The sequence below is a fragment of the Loxodonta africana genome, chromosome 15, assembly GCF_030014295.1.
Source record: "Loxodonta africana isolate mLoxAfr1 chromosome 15, mLoxAfr1.hap2, whole genome shotgun sequence".
NCBI lineage: Eukaryota > Metazoa > Chordata > Mammalia > Proboscidea > Elephantidae > Loxodonta > Loxodonta africana.
Window position 1 is genome coordinate 60,650,635 of NC_087356.1, and position 17,263 is coordinate 60,667,897.

Below are 17,263 nucleotides of genomic sequence, written 5' to 3' on the forward strand. Positions count from 1 at the left end.
ATGTTGCCAGAAGTTCCTCCAAGTCTTGTATATTCTTGCTTGCTTTTGTACACTTGATCAGTTATGAGACATGAGCATATTTCTACACATTTATCCTTGAACTCTGTGGCTTTTATAAAATTAGATGCTATGTTTGGTGCATCAATATTTATAAATGTTACATCTTCATTGTAAATGTCTTTTTCATAAGTTTTAATGATTTTGGTATAAATTCCTTTTATGCCCCCAATATTGTAATCTAGATTACAATTTCTTTGCCCTTGCCTGACATGACTTTGCTGTAGATAAACCTGTTCCTGTCAACCTCCTTAAAGAAGAGGCAGAGGATGATCTTGACTACTACTTCAAAACTATAAAGTGGTTCAACAACTAAGGGGATAAGCCTCATCATTAGAGAGCTTAGAAACCAGTGGGGATAATTTAATAGTTATGTATTGCTACCTTGACTAGAAAAATAACTTAAGATCTATTTCTACCATGTCAAACCCTCTATTCCATAACTTTTTCATTACTGTTGGGATCTAACAGGAAAAAATGAGGCTGCCTTTCTTCCGTAGAAGAATTTTTCTAAAATGATCAATCATGGTTTTGTTTTTGTTGTTTTGCTACAATTTACTCAAAAACAATTCTAACTAATATGATCAGAAAATATATATATATTGTGTGAAATGATAAAATTTGCCTAAGATTTGGCCTTCCAATTTATTCTGAGTTGTGTGGTAATGAGCTTCTCATCTGGTTCACTGGGAAAAGCCACCTCCAAAATCACTTCCCAGTGGGACCAGAGGCCACTTACCCAAGCCCATGAGTCCTTAGGTCTACAGGTACTGGAGAACTGACTTCTCCAGGTAAATCTTGTAAATGGATGTCTGGTGACAAAAAGATTATGTATTTGCACAGTAAAAGAGTACTTTCTCATGTTTGTCTTATTTCAAGAAGATGCACGTGGAGGAGAGATCATTCTACCACAGCACAAGACCACATTGTGACCCAGCAAAACCCTGAATTTGGAACCTCTCTATGGGATAATGGGATAGTCAAAGGAAGTTATACCTTCTATCCTTTTGTTTACTTAGCCTTATAAAATCCCTTTTCCAAAATAAAGCTTATTCCTTAGACCGTGTTGAGAAATGTCTAGAAATTTGTCCTAAACCTTAGCTCAGGACAAGTGGTGATTCCAACGGGACACTCTGCATGACCTTGGCAACAATGAAGGAATTGTCTAGCATGAAAGATTACAACTATAAAAGGGACCCAGCTGGTATGACGAAGTGAATCATATAAAATTGCCACTATGCATTGATACTGGAATAAAAATAAATAAAAATAGCCATAAATTATTGTCATTCTGCCAATTTCCCCTTCCTTTTCCTATGGGCTGGGACTGTAACTTCTACTGGTCAGTAGAAATCATTGAAAGTTGCATTATATACGTTCAGAGGCAGAGCCTTCATAGATCTGCATGCTCTGCCTCTGCGTGCTTGGAAAGCCATTCTTTGGGAACCAGCCACATTGCCGTGAGAATCCCAAGCTATGTGGAGAAGATATGTAGAGGAGAGCTGAGGCATTTCAGTTGACAACCCCAGCTGAGTTCCCAAAGGACAGCCAGCACAAAATGTCCATGTGAGTGAAGCACTTTTAAAGTTCCAAACCAGTCAAGCCTTGTTAATGGTATGGTCTGCCTCTAAGCCTCGCATCAGGCTGCCTAAGTAAAGGCCATGGGCTCAGAACATTCTCTGATAAGAAGGCTGGGAATTGGGTCCCCTTCTCTCTCTCAGTCCCTTCTTCTTATCAGGAAACCTTCTCCCTGTTCTGGACACAGAGTAACTTTCTCTGCCTCTTGCACATACACGGGCACCACAAGACACCTGGCCAATCCCACTTCTATATCTGTTCCCAGCAGGGAGGGAACAGAGTATCTCATACCACAGCACAAGAAAGGGAACATGCCAGATTGTAAGAGCAAGTCTCAAGAGGTGGACTGAAGGGCAAATAGGCTTTGCAAGGCTGAACATGATTACCCTCATGCATTCTGCTAGTTCACTACTATTTGCTGAGTCATTCTATGTAAGCCTGTGGCTTGTAGCCACTATTGTCCACCATGCTATAAAACCTCTGCCTTCCCACTACGAAGCTTGGAGATCTGCTTGGTCCTGAGGCTGCCCAGGACTTCCCTTGTATGTAAGTCTCCCTAATAAACTCCTTTGCTGCTACCCTGGAATTGTCTTTTTTCTTTGGTCTCTTCATGCCCTCCATTTTTAGAGGCAAGTTTCATGTTACAAGTCCATGCTGAGGCTAGCCTCCAAGTGGCTGAAGTCCCATCAGACATCCCATGCCACAGAAGAACCATGGAGCTGAACCCATTCAATCCACAGTAGTGTAATAAATCATTATTGTTGTTTTAAGCCACTAAGTTATGGCAAATTTGTTCGATAAACAATGGATAACATGGATACACCATGTTATACTGGTAGTGACCTGGATTTTAACTTTGTCATCACAGTTTATTTTTGGAATACTTTGCTTACTAAAGATATTTTCTTAGTCTCTCTAAATGTTCTGTAATTTCTGCTTATAAACTGAATAGTTCTTTCTTTAGTTCATATCTCCCTTCTACACATTATTTTAGGGTATCTTGTTACACAGTAATAGATAAACAGACAGTGGTACCAGAAGTGTGGTACCAATATTAAAAAAAAAAAAAAAAAAACACTAAAATACAAAGCATTGGCTTTGGTACAAGGTGATAGACATAGGCTTGAAAACTATGTGAGCAGAGGTTTGAAGGGTAGAAGCTGGAAGGTAGTGAGATCATTGCTATTGGTTATTGATGAAAAGGGAGCCCAATATATACCAGCAGAACAATACTAAAATTGACAACCATGGTAATATGGAAGAAAAAAATATATATGTATATATATACATATATGGAAACCTTGGTGGCTTAGTGGATAAGTGCTATGGCTGCTAACCAAAGGGTTGGTAGTTCGAATCCACCAGGCGCTCCTTGGAAACTCTATGGGGCAGTTCTACTCTGTCCTATAGGGTCCTATAGGGTCAATATGAGTCAGAATCGACGGCACTGGGTTTTGTTGGTTTTGGATATATATGTATAGCAAACTTGTGATGTGACTAAGGAGATTTCCTTGGAGAATGCTGAAAGTGCCAAATGGATTTATTAGCTGAGTATGATATTTTTTAGGTGAACCCCACTTACTAATGATGTATTATCCTTTTTACATATCATTGTATTTCATTTGCTAATATTTTGTTGAAGTTTTTTGCATCCAAGATCATGAAGGACATCTTCTGCAGTTTTCTCTTCTTATATTTGTCTGGTTTTGTTACCAGTATGCTGGCATCATAAATAAAAAATTGGGAAGTCATTGTCCTTTCTTCTAGTTTCTGGGAGAGCTTGTGTAGAATTGGTATTATGTCTCATTAATTGTTTCGTAAAGGTCATCAATTAAGCCGTTTGGCTTCTAGGTCTTTTCATGGAAGGGCTTTAACAACAAATTAAAAGAACTTTAACAGATGTAGAACTATTTGGGTTCACTACTGCCTTGAGTGAGCTTTGATAGTTTGTGTTTTTCAAGAATTTTAATTGGTCATGAGAGGCAAAGGGGTAATAAAAGGCAGTTTTTAAGAAAATAAAAATCCCTCTAATGGTCCTGTTTCTATCACCATGGCCCATCATAATTCCCTTTGGTAGGATTACTAATTAAACCAAGCAAAATTTAGGCCAGAATAATTGGGTTAGATTTTGTCTCTACTCATGTTGTTGTGGTTGTTGCTGACTTAGGCTATACCCCACCATGATTAATCCCTGTTTTCTCCTACTTCCACCCAATTTTAAGGGAAAAACATCCATGAAATATATTTAAACTTGAAATTCTGAGAGAAATTTAGATTTTTAGAGCAATTTTCTTATGAGTTTGAATTTTTTTTACCAAAATGAAAGTCTCAGAAAAATGGATTTATTTTTACTAGTCTTTGAAAAAAAAAAATTTTTTTTCCCAGAGAAACATAAAATGTTCTGTTTAATTTATTTAAAATTATGAATGTGTGTCACGGATTGAATTATGTCCCACCAAAAATGTGTGTATCAATTTGGTTAGGTCATGATTCCCAGTATTGTGTGGTTGTCCTCCATTTTGTAATTGTAATTTTATGTTGAGAGGATTAGGGTGGGATTGTAACAAAACCCTTATTCAGGTCATCTCCCTGATCCAATGTACAGGGAGTTTCCCTGGGGTTGGCCTGCACCACCTTTTACCTCTCAAGAGATAAAAGGAAAGGGAAGCAAGCAGAGAGTTGGGGGCCTCATACCACCAAGAAAACAGCACCAGGAGCAGAGCACGTCCCTTGGACCTGGGTTCCCTGCACCTGAGGAGCTCCTCGACCAGGGGTAGATTGATGACAAGGAATCTTCCTCCAGAGGTGACAGAGAGAGAAAGCCATCCCCTAGAGCTGACACCCTGAATTTGAACTTGTTACCTACTAGACTGTGTGAGAATAAATTTCTCTTTGTTAAAGCCATCCATTTGTGGTATTTCTGTTATAGCAGCACTAGATGACTAAGACAACGTGTGAGATCATATTCACTAAGTAATAAAAACGTAAATAATATTCTCCATTTACACATTATGATCTTCAAAGGAAAAAAGAGAGTGGAAAGAAAAGAGAAAAGAAAGAAAGAGGGGGACAATTAAGCGGGGAAAATTACATATAAGAGAGATTAAATTTTTAAATATATATATTGATAGAGAATAAGATGGCAACAGAGCGCTTACATTCATAAGAAGAGAGTGCTTTACTAAAAAAAAAGGAAGAAGACATAAATCACTCTTTCCCAGAAAGCATACTGAACCGACTCTTCTTGAAAAAGATGCCACCATTAGCTCATTTCATTCTAGACTTCTTGAAAAAGTTGCCTATACTCCCAATCCCTTCCTATCACATCTATTCATCATTCAACCCACTGTAATGTGGCTTCTGACCCACTTCTTCATTGAACCTACCCTGCCAACCGTCTCCAACTTGCCACATAAAACAGATGGTGACACTGTTCTGTCCTGGTTCCCTCTTATCTCTCTACCATCCCACCTGAATCTTTTGGGGAGTCACCTTCATCCCCTTTTTATTTTGGTAGTCTCCAGTTTCTATTATTTCCCCACCCATTTTCTCACTCAAGGTATGGGACAATCTTTTAAGTCTCATCATTTTAGCTATAGGTAGGGTCTGGGTATGTAAATAATATATAAAGCTGATGATTCCAACATTTCTGCCTCAGGCCTTGTTATCTTCCTGAATTTTAAGACTTCTCTGCCTATTTAGCAATTGGACATGCCTTCCTGAGTTTTCTAAGGGCTCCACAGCCTCCCTATGAATAAAATGGAACCCATCACCATTCTAGGCACATGGAGTCACTTTCTAGTTGCTGGGATGAGAAGCCAGGCTGTCCATTGGTCACAGAAATACAGTGATTGTGAGGGATGAAGAAAAGCAAGGCGAGGACACAGATGGTGATTTGCAGACATGGAATAAAGCACAGAGATGAAACAAGGGTGAACTAAGCATGCCTGGTGTCAGATAAGGAACCAGAGGCCAGGGGTGAAAGTGAAAAAGAATACTTGGAGGAAGTGGGAGGATTCTGGAGGTCCATCAGAGTCCCAGGCAGGGAAATAGGATCAGAGACACAGGGGACAAAAGAGAGTGAATGGGTAAACCACTGCTGCCATTGGATTTAGCAGTTAGTGAACCTTCATTTTCAGTAATCGTCCTTGATATCTATTGCAGAAATCTTGACCTTGACAGCAAAAGGCTAATATCTTCAGGGACCCAAAATACATCTTCGAAGGGAAACAAGTATGTGAACAGTCCAACTCAGTGTGGTTGTAGAACCACCCATCTGGAAGAGAAGGAAAAGCCTGTTTTAGGTGGTTCCCATTGACTAGGCAAGGCATTCACACTCAGTGTCTGAGAACACAATACTTGGAACTCAGAGTCAAAAGAACTTTCCCACCCACACCAAGCCCAGTCCCCAGGGAAGGGACACATCTGCCTCCCACAAAGAGCTCCTCAGACTGCCAGGGAGAGGGGCCAGCTTAAGACAGCAGAGCCTGGTTCAGGTAGCATTACCTCTGTCAGTGAAAATGAAGAAATCTCTGGTCCTGCATCCTGGACCTTGATGCATGGTGCAGTTGCCATAATCTTTAACACATCTGCCCTTCTCAAAAGTTTTACAGACCATGCACAGGGTGGGTGGAGCTAGGGAAAATGGACATGAAGGCTAAGACCTGGGTTGGATGAGCTGAGACCGAGGAAGACTAGGACACAGGGCCCAGGAGACAAGGACACAGCATGATCCTAAATATTTCCTTCTTCCCATCCCCTTATACTCTTGTGAAACGGAAATGTCACCATTAGACTACATCCATTGAGACTTTAAAGCCCTGGTCCTTTGGTAAGAATAAAGAACCTTAAGGTAAGGTGTTAGCTGCCAGCAAAACTGGGAAATGCTTGGGAGATGAGACGTGAGGGAAAATGTTCTGAATTTCAACATGGTAAGTGCAAGTACCAACCAGGCATTTCAACAATCCTGAGAGTCTATGCCTCCTTAGATTTCCCTGCTTGGAGACAGGCTTAAGGAGCCTTAGGACCAGCTCTGTGCTCACACTTTTATAAAATTTAGAAGCCCACAAGTGAATGGGATCTCCTCACGTGTTGTGCCATTGTGCAGAGAACAACCAGACCATCTACACACAACCACTGAGCCCAGGCATCTCTGGGCAAATGGAAGGGACATAGACTGTGCTGGCTTGGAGGTGGGGAGGCAGTTTTCAGACTCCCAAGATTCTGCACCAGGGCAAGGTTTCCAAAGTACAGTATACACGTATCAAAGTGAGAACAGTGTACTTGGTATGGAAATATTGGTTTAACGTAAGCCCCTCAGTGACCTCTTCCTACTGTTTGCTGCTCTTGGGCTGCTTCTATGTAGAAAGTCTTGAGCAATCATTGGCTCTTCCTCTTAGAGGCAGCCTAGCCAGCACCAACAGCTCTAATTGGAGAAGTATCTCCTTTCCCCAACTGCCCCAGGAGAGTGACTGACCCCACTATGAGCCCTTGGAAAGGGACCTGACCTCTGGCCCTGGTAGGAGCCGGGATGGGGGCACCACAGAGAGGCTTCAGGCTGTTGCTTGTCAGATCATCCCTGACCTCATCCTGGACCCCCAGCCTCCCTATGCCCACTGCTCAAGCTAGTCAGACCAGCACCCCAGAACTGGTCCAAGCCTGTCACCACCCCTTTATCCTCTACCCCTGCCCCAGCCAAGCCTAGGGCCTCACCCAGTCCTTGGAAGAACACAGTAGGGAAGACTTCCAGCAGCAGGAGTAAGAGCAGAAACTTGCCCATCTCAGTCTGGGATGGCAGGAAGATGCAGAGCAGAGAAAGGCTGCTTTGGGGTAGGGAAGAGACAAGGCTGGAGAAATCTGCACTGAGCTACTCCTGGCTGTGGGCAGAAGCTTCCTTGTAGACACTTGCCTGTGGGTGTTTCACCACCTCTCAGGCCCTGGAAACTTTCCCACAGAGACTGCCTCCAGATGAGTGGGGGATACGCAGCTTGCCCAGACTTGATGATACCCTCTAACAGTCCCTGACTCACTGCACTTCCTATCCAGTGGGAAACACCCTCCACTGTCCCAGGCCCAAGAACAAGGTCTCCTAAACTTTGAGGACTTGTGCTAAAAAAAGCAATTTCATCTGCTCTGACTTTCCTCTGACCTCCTCCCATTCAGTCCCAGTCGAAAAGAGCAAAGCATGATTGACACCAGCCTGAGGGGTCAGGATACATCCATCTTAGAGCAGTCCATATCTTTCCCTTCCCATTGTACCCTGTCTGTGTTTGAACTCATAGTCCAAGTCCATGGCCCTCCCAGTACAGATTCAGTGGGGTTAATGATGTGGGTAGTCACAATAGTAACAGTCATAAGTAGGGGGAGGTTTGGAAGGTTTTAGAAGGAATCGGGAGATTGGTGGATGCCATATATAGAAAAGATCCTTAACCCCATGAAGACCTGCCTCCCAGACCTCAAAATTGACAGAGACCTAAAAGCTAGACCCAATGCATGCCTCTGGTTCAAGTTTAATTAGTGAAACTGTTGCTCTTTGTTGTCGTTGTTGTTAGTTGCCTTCAAGTCAACTCCAACTCATGGTAACCCCATGTACAACAAAAAAAGACTCTGTGTAGTCGTGCACCATCTGCGTGACTGTTGCTATGCTCAAGTCAGTGCTGTGGCCACTGTGTATTTTGAGTGCCTCCAACCTAGAGGTTTCATCTTCCAGCACTATGTTGGACAACATTATGTTGTGATCCATAGAGTTTTTACTGGCTAATTTTCAGAAGTTGAACACTAGATCTTTCTTCCTAACCTGTCTTAGACTGAAAGCTCCACTGAAACCTGTCTACTATGGATGACCCTGGTCGTATTTGAAATATTGGTGGCATAGCTTCCAGCATCATAGCAACATATAAGGCACCACAGTATGACAAAGTGACAGGCGAGGGGTAGAATGAGTAAAACTACCCGTTTTGTGCCAGTCTGGAGGATAAATTACATGGTCAGCCCACTCAGAGGTCATTAGGCCCCGTCTCTTCCAGAACAGGAACCTCCTCCTCTGCAGCCTCCCAGACAGTAGGCGTCCAAAATCACCACAAGCTTCCAGGCCCACACACATCTCCATCGACATTTCCAGTAATGGGTCTGAGATGAGCCCAACGAGGGGAGTGCCTTGGCCAGAGTACAAACTCTGAAATCAGACAGATGGGTCTGAAGGCTGGTTCCAGCACTTACTCAGTTATTCAATCTGTTTTCCTCATTTTCATCATTAAGGAAAGAAGGAATATAATAGTTCTTAAGTTAAAGACTTTCTGTTAGGAAAAAAATAATTAACTGAATATCAGGTTCTTACACAGCATCTAATACAGAGAAAAAAGGCAAAAAGTATTGGTTTAATTCTTGACATTTATTTTCAATTATTCACTAGAAATTCCAGTTAAGAAAAGTTGTATTTAAAAGTGATACTGGGAAGTACAGAAAGTTTATCTTTGCTGGCAGCTAATGTTGGCCTGGAAACCCTAGTGGCATAGTAGTTAAGAGCTATGGCTGCTAACCAAAAGGTCGACAGTTTGAATCCAGTAGGCGCTCCTTGAAAACTCTGTGGGGTAGCTCTACTCTGTCCTATAGGGTCGCTATGAGCCAGAATCAACTCAACAGCGACATGCTTGACTTTTTTTTTTTTTTTTTGGTAATATTGGCCTATGCAAGTAGATCCCACTCACAGTTCAAACCCGCCCTTCCCCACCCCCACCCCCCCACACACATTGACAAACACCTTTTCCCACATAGACACTTATTTCCCTTTCCCCAGCATCCTACAAGAAGCAGGAATATCTTTGCCTCAGCCCAAAAGCAGGTCAAGTCCCAGGACTACATCTCCCATTCCATTCTCTCCTCTCTCATGGTCTACCCTGAGAATCTGCTGTCATGGGCCAGGACAAAATACAAGCCTTACAGACACAGAAAAAGAAATGCCAATATAAGAGGGGGTGAACAGGCTGCCCTCATCACAGGTCCTTCATCATCCCCAAATCACTGTGTGAACATGCATCCTCTTACAATATGTGCTCACATGGTTTTCATGTAATTCTGCATCAGTTATGAACAAAGTATGCCCTGATGGAACAGCTGCTTTCTCTGTCATGTTGGTTATAAAACTGATATGTATTAGCCAGCTGCACCCAGCTCCTAAAACTCTCTTGTCTCTATTCACCCCACCTACACAATGTACCACTACCACTCCCACCACCACTATCTTAACCTCCACGAACAACACTGCCCACTACTAACACACTCCAAGCATTTTTAACCTGTGTCTTTTCATCTGTCACTGCTCTGCAGCCAGGATTTTTCCAGGAGTATATGGGTTTGGGGCATGGGTGAATGGCGTATGCAGTGGGGTTTTATAGACCAAGGGCAAAAACACTGGAACATCAAGACTTGGAGTCTTTGTGTCAGATTCTCAGAGGACATCAGTATAAAATCTCTTCCTGGCATGTGGGGAAATTGGAACACTTACCGATTGCTGGTGGGAATACAAAATGGTACAGCCATATGGAAAACTAAAAATAGAACTACCATATGACCCTGCAATTCCACTTTAGGTATATACACAAAAGATTTGAAAACAAAGACTCAAACAAAGCTTTGTAAAACTGTTCATTGCAGCACTATTCACAATAGCCAAACGGTGGAAAACAACCTAAATACCCATCAGCAGATGAAAGGATAAACAAAATGTGGTACACACATACAATGGAATACTACTCAGCTAGTAGGAGAAATAGTCTTGATACATGCTACAGTATTGATGGAACTTAAAGGCTTATGCTGAGTGAAATAAGTCAGTCAAAAAGGACAAATATCATGAAACCTCACTTATGTAAAAAGACAAGAAAAGGTAAATGTATAGAAACCAAAGTTTGTGAGTGGCTACCAGGGGCTGGAGGGAGGGAGAAAGGGGGTTTATTGCTTATGAAGTACTGAGTTTCAGTTCACAGTAAATTCAATCACATTGAATAAGGGTAGGGCTGCACAGCCAATTATTGTAAGTGCTGTCAATAAGTTGTACAACTGTAAAAAGTTGAATTGGCAAAAGTTATGTGATAGTTATATTTACAACAAGGGGGAAAAATGTAGCTGCTGAGGCTGCATATGTACAACCAAACACCTCATGGGATTTGATTCCTTGGTTTGGAGGTTTAGGGTCATTGTTTCATGGACTATCCCAGTTAATTGGCCTACTAACGTGTTTAGTACTTTCATTGTACCTCCTAGTTCATGGCGTAGTGCTTGGGGTCTTAAAAGCTTGCAAGCAGCCACATAACAATTGGTCTCTGTTCAGCCAGAACAACAGAGGAAGAAGGAGAGTCAAGAATAGGAGGATAGGGAATGTGTGGCTAATTGCTTCCATGAACAACAGGCTCTTTTGCCATAAGACCAGAAGAACTGGATGGATTCTAAAAGAATCCTGATCAAAAGGGGGGAAATGCAGAACTGGGGCTGTGGAGGCTGGATGAACCCCTGAAACTATTGCCTTGAGATAACTTTTATATCTTAAACCAAAAATATCCCCTGAAGACTTCTTAAAACCAGATAATATTTTAGCTTAACTAAATGTGTCCATCAGTTTGTTGTACTGTGGTGGGTTGAGTGTTGCCACATATATTTCAAATCCCAGCAGGGTCACCCTTGGTGGACAGGTTTCAGCTGAACTTCCAGACTAAGATAGACTACGAAGAAGGACTTGGCAGCCTACTTCTGAAAAAAATTGGCCAGTGAAAACCTCATAAATAGCAGCAGAACATTGTCTGATATGGTGCCAGAAGATGAGCCACTCAGGTTGGAAGGCACTCAACATACGACTGGGGAAGAGCTGCCTTCTCAAAGTAGAGTCAACATTAATGAAGTGGATGGAGTCAAGCTTTCAGGACCTTCATTTGCTGATGTGGCAAGACTCAAAATGAGAAGAAACGGCTGCGAACATCCATTAATAATAGGAAAGTGGAGATTTTTTCTCACAACATGGCATTATAGACAAAAGCACCGTGACATCCCTCTACAGCAAAGACCAAAAAAAACTAAGTAAAACAGATACACATGTCAATCCTGGGACCCTAAGCATCAAATAAAGGGATAAGGAACTCAACGAAGCACCAAATGGAATAAGATACTGACTGAGAACAGAGAATGAAGAGTTGAGGTCCGCTACTAGCTCACTCGACACAGATTTTCCATCTTGGACCTCAGCCACCACAAAAAGCAGACAGAGAATACACGAAGGCAATTCAAGGAGCTCACAACAGGAGGCAGAGTATGCAATAGCCAGGGATACACATTTTTCTACCCCTCGCCCTTCTTCCTTCTATGCAGCCTCTGCCACTTTCCAACAGGCCATGGTAGCTTGCAGACACCAGCTCATTGACACTTGGGTCTGCCCTGCCCCCACTGGCTGGCTCCATCAGCACCATTTTTTTTTGTTGTTGTTATTGGTTTTTTGGCTTTTGTTTGTTCCTTCTCTTTCTCTCCCTTCCTTCCTTTCCTTTCTCCTGTGCAGCTAGCCCCATGTGCCATTCCTGTCACTTCTTGATGGGCTGTGCCACACCGCTTGGCTAGAGAGCCACTGACACACAGCCTCCCTGGGTCTGTACTACCCACACTGGCAGGTTAACATCATTTTTTTTTGTTTTGTTCTTTTTTGCTTTTTGTTGTTGTTTCTTCTCTCTCTCTCTCTCTCTCTCTCTCTCTCTCCCTTCCTTCTTTTCCTTTCTCCCACAGAACTAGCCTGTGAACCACCCCCCTTTCTCAATGGGATGTGCTGTACCACTCAGCTAGAGAGCATCTGGTACATGGCCTCCCCAGGTCTGCACCACCCCCACAAGCCAGCTCCCTCAGCACCATATTTTTTATTTTTCTTTATTGTTCCCCTTCTCTCTTTTCCTTCTTCCTTCCATCTAGGCTCTGCACTGTCTTTGCCACTTCCTGACGGGAAGTGCTGAACCACCCAGTGAGATAGACATCAGCTTGCCACCACCCCATTTCTACCCCACCTCAAACGGCCATGTCTTCCAGCACCATTTTTTTTGTTATTGCTGTTGTCTTCATTGGTGTTGCTTCTCTCTATTTCCCTTCTTTTCCTTTATCCTGTCCACCTAGCCCCCTGCAAGTAAGCAACAAAGCATGCCCAGACTGCCTTCCCGGACATAACCAAATAAAACAAAAAAGCAGGATGAAACAAATAAATCTACAATCCATAAATGAAGAAAATAATTACTGAATGCCCCAAAGACAGCAGACAATATCAAAACATTAAAAAAAAAAAAAAAAAAAGGACAAGATAACTCCAGAAAGCTACTAAAATAAGACAACAGATAACCTTCTGGTAGAAGAAAAGGTACTGAATTACCCAATAGGGAATTCAATACTCTAATATTCAGGGTTCTCCAACAAATGAAGGAAAATGCAGGCAAAAATCAGGAAAAAATAGACAAAATCAACGAAAACACAGACAAAGCAATGGAAGAATTTGAGAAAATAATAAAGGAATAAAATGTCCAAATAAATAGACAACTAGAAATCATGCAAAAACAGCAATTAGAAATCCAGAAGTTAAACAAGATTTCAGAAATGGACAGTGCAATGGAAAATTTTAGGAGCAAATTTGAAAAATTTGAAGACAAAAACTGGGATACCACTTGGTTTGAGGAAAATCAGAGAAAAAATGAAGAAAAATGAAGAAAGCCTGTGAATGATGTGGGATACAATCAAAAGCAAAAATTTGCATGTGATTGGAGACCCAAAACAAGGAGAGAAAACAGAAGACACAGAGGGGACCATTAAAGATTTGCTGACAGAAAACTTCCCTGATATCATGAAAGACAAAAAGATGACCATCCAAGAAGCTCAATGAACCAAATGTGGCATAGACCCCAAAAGAAAATCACCAAGACATATCATAATCACACTCACAAAAACCAAAGACAAAGAAAGAATCCTGAGAGCAGCTCAAGAAAAATGAAAAGTCACAAACAAAGGGGAAACAATAAGCCTAAACACTGATTACTTGGAAGAAACCATGCAGGAATAAAGGCAATGGGGTGACCATACATAAAATCTTGAAAGAAGAAACCTGTCAACCAAGAATAATACATCCTGCAAAACAACTCGCTCATATATGATGGCGAAATTAAGGCATTTCCAGATAAACAGAAATTAAGGGAATATATTAAAAAAAAACCAAACTAAGCTTACAAGAATAATTAAACAAAGCCCTTCAGTTAGAGAACTTTGATGGTTAAGGCTGTGTGTCAACTTGGCTGGACCATGATTCTCTGTGGTTTGGCAGTTGTATGATGAGATCACCCCCATAATGTGATCTGCTGTGAGTAGCCAATCAGTTGAAAGAGTTTCCTTAGGTGCGTGGCCTGCATCAAATATAAGTAAAAATTCTAGTAAGGCTCATGGCTTTTGCTCACTATGGTTCCTGCAGCCGACTCCTGTTCTTCTGACTTCCAGCTCTTGGTACTTGAGCTAGCAGCTTACATGTGGTCTTCCCTGACCATCTTGGGATATGTAAATTTTCACACCTGTAAGCTACAGCCCTGCTCTCTGACCCATCGATCTTGGGTTCACCAATCCCTACAGCTATGTGAATCAGGAGAAGCCTCTATCTTGACCCGCAGATTTGGGACATTCCAATCTCCGCAACTGCGAGACCCATTTCTTTGATATAAATCTCTCTCTCTCTCTCTCCCTATCATATATATATATATATATATGTATATATATGTGTGTGTGTGTGTGTGTGTGTGTGTGTATGTATATATACATTTTACTGATTTTGCTTCTCTAGAGAACCCAGCCTAAGAAATTTGGTACCAAGAGTGGTGCTAGAGAAACAAATTGTAAGGATGAGTTTTCTGGATTTGTTCTCAAGCCTGGTTAGTCAAAAAGATGTTGATGACAGAAGAAAATATTCACTGATGGTTATGAGGGTGGGGAGGGAGGGAGAGGGGTATTCACTAACCACAGAGTAGACAAGAATTATATTAGGTGAAGGGAAGGACAACACACAACACAGGGGAAGTCAGCACAACTGTACTAAACCAAAAGCGGTTTCCTGAATACAACCAAAATGCTTCGAAGGCCAGAGTAGCAGGGGCAGGGGTCTGGGGACAATGGTTTCAAGGGTCATCTAAGTCAACTGGCATAATAAAATGTATTAGGAAAACGTTCTGCATCCTACTTTGGTGAGAGGCGTCTGGGATCTTAAACACTAGCAAGTGGCCATCTAAGATGCATCAATTGGTCTCAACCCACCTGGAGCAAAGGAGAATGAAGAACAACAAAGATATATGGTATAGATGAGACCAAGAGACAAAAAGGGCCACGTAAACCAGAGACTCCACCAGCCTGAAACTGGAAGAAATAGATGGTGCCTGGCTACCACTGATCACTGCACTGACAGGGAACACAACAGAGAATCCCTGATGGAGCAAGAGAACAGTGGGATATAGATCTCAAATTCTCAGAAAAAGACCAGACTTAATGGTCTGACTGAGACTGAAGGGACCATAGAGGTCATTGTCCCCGGATCCCTTGTTAGCCCAAGATTGGAGCCATTCCCAAAGCCAACTCCTCAGACAAGGATTGGACTGGACTATAAGATATATAATGATACTGGTGAGGAGTGAGCTTCTTGGCTCAAGTAGACACATAAGACTATGTGGGAAACTCCTGTCTGGAGGCAAGATGAGAAGGAAGAGGGGGACAGGAGCTGCTTGAATGGACACGGGGAACACAGGGTAGAGAGGAGGAATGAGCTGTCTCATTAGGAGGAGAGCAGTTAGGAGTACATACCAAGATGTGTATAACTTTTTGTATGAGAGACTGACTTCATTTGTAAACTTTCACTTAAAGCACAATAAATTAATTAATTAAAAAAAATAAAGATGTTGATGACTCTGCTTCCAGTACTAAAGAGGGCACTGCTAATCCATGGCATGAGGTGGCAATACAAATATACAAAATATCACCACCAATAGATCAGGTATTGTTCAAAAATGAGGCTCTGGGTGAACACGTTTGAAACCTTTCTACAGTTTTGTCATCATGAGAAGCATAAGGAAGGTGGCTGGTTGGTCCTACTTTCACTAGATGAACTGGTGAAAGAAAGAAGTGAGCTCAGGGCTTCAGAGTCAAAGCTCAAGCATTGGATAAATGACCTCAAAGTTTCCACTTGTGCCTTGAAAGAAAGCCTTATTTCTTGTAGTAAGGGAGCTGATATTGTTGAAAACCAAATCCAGAGTCTTACTATAAGAGTATCTGAATTAACACACCAACTCAACTTCCAATCTCAAGAGGTGTGTGAAGTTAAAGTGAGGGCATTGATTGGGAAAAAATGGAATCCTGAAACTTGGGATGGGAACATATGGGCAGATAATCAGGAACCTCGAGACACTGAGCCCCTAAATTCCATTGAATCACTCCTGCCAACAGAACCAGCCCTCTAACTCCCATCTGAAGAGATTACTCCATGTTTGCCTGCTAAATCACCCCCTCAGTAAAATCATTAGCCCCTCCACCCCTATCTAATTAGATTAACCCAGCTGCATCTAGAGAGCCTTTGTCTGAGTCATTGTCTGGGGCATCACCTGAGGCAGATGCTTTACAAGACAATGCTGAATGTTCTCAAAACACTTCACCACCAATTTTGCCATCTAGACCTAAAACTAGACTCTCAGTGAGCCCCAAAATGTGAAGTACAGAGCACGACCCAGTAGTAGGTATGCTACCCTCCAAAAGAGCTGCTTGACTTTTCTAATAAGTACAAACAGAAACCTGGGGAATATGTTTGGGAGTGGCTATAAACGATGTGGGATGATGGTGCAAGGAACATAAAGGTGATCAGTCTGAGTTTATTGTCATAGATCCGCTAAGCACAGATTCTTCATTCAATATTTCAGCTCAAGAAGTTAGGAAAGGCTCTAATAGTTTATTTGATTGGGTTGCTGAAGCATGGATTATGTGGTGACCTACACTAAATCAAGTTCAAGTACTAGACCTGCCCTGGTATACTGTAGAAGAAGGTATCTAAAGTCTTAAGGAAATTGGCATATTACAGTGCATTTATTAGGATACACTCACAGACCCACACATGGAATGCCCAGAGAACACACCTTTTACCATAACAGTGAGGAACAAATTTGTGAAGGCAGCCTCCACATCCTTGAAGACTGCTGTGATTGCTATTTTATGTAAGTCAAATTTGACAGTGGGAACTGCCCTAACTGCATTAAGAAACCTAACTACAATGGGGCTGATTGGACCCTGTGGCAGTAGGGGCCAAGTGGCAGCACTCAATCATCAAAGACAAGGTAGGCTTGGTTACCATAAGGGACAGCAGAGTCAAAGCAGTAATCAGAATAATCTGACTTGTATGGACTTATGGAATTGGCTACTTAGTCACATTGTCCCTAGGAGTGAAATAGACAGGAAACATACTAAATATTTACTTGATCTGTACAAGCAAATGAATTCTAGGTCAAGTGAACAGCAGTCTAACTTGAATCACCAGGACAGAAAGTCACATCCCCTCAATCAATTCCCAGACCTGAACGAGTTTACAGACCCACAACCGCTTGAA